General features: G+C 33.3%; 1 protein-coding gene across 5 annotated transcripts in view; it reads right to left on the reverse strand.

Moving 5' to 3' along the window:
• Positions 1–5193, reverse strand: part of LOC117181760 — a 35808-nt gene that overhangs the window by 1366 nt on the left and 29249 nt on the right. The window lies entirely within an intron of this gene.

Consider the following 5193-nt stretch of genomic DNA (forward strand, 5'->3'; position numbering starts at 1 on the left):
AAAAAAGTTCGAACGTTCAAAAAATGTTGAGGTTCAGAAAAAAGATGAAATAATTTTCAGTGAAGTTTCTACCAGAATGCAGTACCTAAACGTACTTTATTGCACTCTTGTACATTTCCCGAAGTTTCAGCTCGATATTTTACTTACAAAAAAAGTTCTTAGGTTCAAAAAAACATTCAGTGAACTGAAAAACTGTGGTCGGTAATATAGGTATTTAGCTGTGTCATATGCCCTTAAGGGCATGTAACACAGCTAAATACCTATATTACCGACCTCACTTTTTCAGTTTACTGAATGTTTTTTTGAACCTAAGAGCCTTGTCTAGTGGCCGCCAGGGTTCGTATTTTCGTGTACAACGTTACCGGCTGATGCCGATGGAATTGATAGTTGAAATATATTTTTTTTACATCTTTTATTATTAAGATTTGTACTTAAACGTAGTTTTCTTTCGGCTCTTGCATTTCTCAAAGTTTGAGACCGATATTTTATGTATAAAAAAAGTTCGAACGTTAAAAAAATGTCGAGGTTCAGAAAAAAGATAAAATAATTTTCAGTGAAGTTCCTACCAAAATGCAGTACCTAAACGTACCTTATTGTAATCTAATACATTTTCTAAAGTTTCAGCTCGATATTTTATTTACAAAAAAAGTTCTTAGGTTCAAAAAAAACATTCAGTGAACTGATAAAGTGAGGTCGGTAATATAGGTATTTAGCTGTGTCACATGCCCTTGCAATTATATAATTTTGAAAATTTTAAAGTTCATTGATTGATTTTTTAATTTAGAGCATTGAAAATGATAACGTGGATTTATATTTTTTTATGTTGAAAAATGTTAGTACCTTCAACTTTATACGCCTAAATTATTAAGCATTTGCATACAACATTTTTTAATTAAAAACTTAAATTTCAATTTTAAAAGTTCAAAATTTAACAGTTCGACTTTGAGTTCTTTCATTTAAAGCTCAGTTTTTATTACCTCAAGTGTAAAATTTTTTAGCTTTAGAGTTCCATTTTTTAAATTTCATTGCCATCCTACCATTCTTCCATAAAAACCATCCCTTATTTATTTCAGAGTACGAACTGTACTTGATGAGAGTCAAGAGGAAACTGTAGATATCAAAGTGTTTAAAGTTAATCATGATCATCCATATTCCGTAAAAAGTTCAAGAATAAAAGGCGCTTCCGAAGAAGTAATACTAGAAAGTTTGAGACTAATGCGATGTAACTTAGATAAAGCGAAAGAAGAAGAGCAGCGATTTAAACATCGTGAAAGACAAAGACGTTATCGTGCCAAACAGAGACTGCAGACTAGACATTTGGCGAAGTTTACTTATATTGAAGAAAAAGACCAGAAAATTGTAGTGAAAGAAAAAAAGCAGCAGGAGGTAGTGAAAGAAAAAAAAAAGCAAGAGATAGTGAAAGCAAAAGATCAGCGAAAGGCAGCGAAATCGGTTAAATATTCACCATATAATCGCAAATTGGGACGGCCATGTAGATACGAACATATTATGGATGAAGTTGGAGTTCTACATACACCTTCATCTTCATCATGGTATTATATTTTTCCATTCAATTTAATAATTATCCACTTTCTATAGAAGTGTCCGGCGAAATTAATATATATTTTACAAATTGATTTATATTTTCTATAATTATTCAAAAATTTAAAGGGTTAAATGAGTTTTTTGAAATTGTTTACTTTAAAAACCGTACATTTTTTGTGATTTTAAGATTTTTCTTGTTTCAAATTATCCAGATCTTTGCGTATTTTCAAAATTCAGAAAAAAATGGTAAAGTTAGATTTTCTGGAAATGTTTTTTTTTCCTCAAAAATCCTATCGTTTTTTCCCACTGAAATTGTAAGGAAAATAGGTGCTAATATACTCTAAATAACTTTAATTTCTGATTTGATATTTTTATGTTTTTCAGGAGAAAAGAATTATTTGTGGTTTTTTTCTTCATGACCTTGTCCTTTTTTTAAAACTCTTTTTAACTAATTTTTAACTAAAAAGACAAATTTTTAGTTTAAAAGTTATTTTTCAATCAAAAAGATGAATTTTCATCGAAGAAGTTTAATTTTTTATAAAAAGAAGAACAGGACTTTGTTAGGTGGAGTGGAAGTGTGCGAATGTGTGTCCATATCGACGGAAGTATTTATAAAGAATTACGGTTATTGTATGATATTATATGGTGTGAGTAGTGATTATTAAGTGCAATAAAAGTAGGCTGATAAGTGAGATTAAAAAGTGACGTTTAAACAGGTATTTGTATTTTATTATTGGCGATATACGTAAGGGGTTAAAATTTATAGGTTAGATCGAAAAAGTATTAAAATGGCAGAAAACGAGGGAAACAAGGAACTGGTCACGAAGTTAGGTGTAACAGCAGCAGATGGCGCGAAGTTTAATAAAAATACCGATATCGATAGAGACAAGACTGACAAAACTGAAACAACTGAAAATAACCTAGATAAGACAGACGAGACGAAAAAACGGGGTAGAGGGAGACCACCAAAAGAAGAAAAACTAGTAAGAGAAGCTCAAAAATACAAAAAGATAGATGAGATATTCAAAGCTTCGGAAAAAACAGGGACAGAATCAACGATACAGAATACAATAAATGCACCAAGTACAGAGCAGGCAAAACAGGAAGAGAAAAATTTAGAAAAGGAGAAAAACAAATTTGATTTCCCAAATTCAGTGTTAGAAGGTGGGAATTGGGAAACAGCTTTAAAGTATTTCTGGAATCACATGCAGGACATAAAATTTGAGAACCGTCAAATGAAATTACAGTTAGAGAAGGAAAAGGAGAATCGCGAAAAAGAAATAAGACATTTAAACGAAGAATTGAAAAAGAAAACAGAAGAATGGGAAAAAAGAAAGAACAGTTTTAAGAAGTAAATTAAATGAAATTAACTCCATCGTTGGGATCAAAGAGAACAGCCAGATTATAGAGGAAACAATTAAGGCAAAAGTAGTGGAGATTGAAAATAGAATAAGGAAAGAAAATGGCTCAATTCAAACGGGAAACTCGGTGGTCAATAGGGGAAAGGATCAGTACACATACAGTAGAGACTTTTTGGAGATAAAAAGAGCATTTGAAGCGCAGGAGAAAAGGGAAAGGAAAAGCAATGTAGTGATAAGAGGACTGCACGCAGAAGGAACTGCCAAAAAAGCAGAGGTAAAGGCGTTCTTTAAAAATGAACTAGACATAGAAATAGAAATTATTTGGGCAACAGCAGTAGGATTTAGTAAACAGAAAACAGTAATAGCGAAAATAGATAGCTGGGAAGAAAAGCTATCGATCATGGAAAGGAAAAAAGTATTAAGTGGTAAGAAGATTTTTATTGATCACGATCTCACCAGAGAAGAAAGGAGAATACAAAGGAAAATAGTAGAAATAGCCAGGACTGAAAGAGAACAGGGTAAGGAGGTAAAGCTAGGATACCAAAAATTGAGGGTTAATCAAGTTTGGATAAGTTGGAGGGGCCTGGAGATAAGTCAGAGAAGGGAAGATACAAATTTTCAGTAATCCCAACGACCTTGAACCAAGAAAAAAGAAAGGGTGCGAGAGCAGGGGGGTGCAAATTTCTTTTTTGGAATGTAGCTGGTGTTAGGAACAAAGACAGGGACTTCTGGAATTTTATAAAAAGTTTTGATTATGTTGGATTAACAGAGGGATTGAGGAGAAGGATTGGGCGAGATTCAGGTAACTGTTACCTAAGGGATTTAATTGGGTGTGTCAATTTGCCAAGAGAGAAAACAAGAAAGGAAGAGCAAGTGGAGGTATCATTACAGGAACCAGGAGAGAAATAATAGAAATAGAAGGAGCAGCAAAGGATTTTAAAGGAGCTCTGGGCAGCAAAATTACTCTAGGAAATGAATCCTGGAATATATGGACAATATACTGCAAAGACAAGATTAAAGAGTTGACAGCTAGATTGGATAATGAAATAGAGGATAAAGGGAATGAAAATTTGCTAATCGGAAGAGACTTTAATGCAAGGACGGGTAAAAAGGGAGCAATTTACAGAGGACCAGAAGAGGAAGAAGTAAAAAGAGCATCTAAGGACAATGCAGCCAATACGGAAGGAGCTCAGCTAATGAAGTTAGTAGAACGTAAAGGATGGTGTATATTAAATGGGAACTTAGAAGTTGACAATCAAGGAGAATTTACATTCGTGGGTAACTCGGGTAAGAAGAGGGGAAAGGGGTCATCAGTAATTGATTACACTATAACTAACTATGAAGGTTTGGATAAGATAGAAGATTTAAAAATAATTGACAGAATAGAATCAGATCATCAGCCATTGGGGTGTATATTAAAAACGGAACTTGTCAGAGCGAACCAATGTTGTCAACAGATACCAGAAAAAGAGATTGTGGTATGGGACAATAAAATTAAGATCGATTATATTGTAAAAATGAGTGCTGGCGTTTACTCAGAAAATGATCTAATGGAAGAATGGAATACTTTTGCAAACAAAGTGAACAGCGTTATGAAAAAGAAAAAGGTTAAGTCAATCAGATTTGAATTAGGGCATAAAACTTGGTCGGATAAGGAATGTTCACGAAAAAAGATGAAGGTAAAGAAGTTATACAAGAAATGGAAAGATAATAAAGGTTCATGGGAAGCTTACGCTCATAAAAGATCAGAGTTCAGGAAAATGTGCGAAGATAAGGAAAAGAAAAGAAAGGATGACGAATTAGAAGAGATAAAAAATGCAAAAACGGAGAAAGATATTTGGAAGTATATAAATAAACAAAGGAAGAAAAAGAATAGCATTAGTAGTGAAATAAAGATAAAGGACTGGAAAAATTACTTCATGGACCACTTAGAAGGAACAGAAGCTCATTCTACAACACAAGGGAAAAGGAATAACCTACAGGAAGATGAATCCGACCTTAGCGACGAAGAAATTAATGACCAAATTAAGAAACTGAGAATGAAGAAAGCACCAGGAGAAGATGAAATACCGAATGAAACACGGGTATATTTAGAAGGGGATGGCAAAAGGAAATTTTTTGAACTGATAAGAAGAGTGTGGAATGGAGAAGGCTTCCCGAATAGTTGGAGGAAAGGGATTATTATGCCGATATTCAAGAAAGGAGAAACAGAGGATCTGAAAAACTATAGACCGATCACTCTGCTTAACACGGCGTACAAAGTGTATGCCATGATATTAAACGAAAG

This window comes from Belonocnema kinseyi, chromosome 10 (genome assembly GCF_010883055.1).
Source record: "Belonocnema kinseyi isolate 2016_QV_RU_SX_M_011 chromosome 10, B_treatae_v1, whole genome shotgun sequence".
NCBI lineage: Eukaryota > Metazoa > Arthropoda > Insecta > Hymenoptera > Cynipidae > Belonocnema > Belonocnema kinseyi.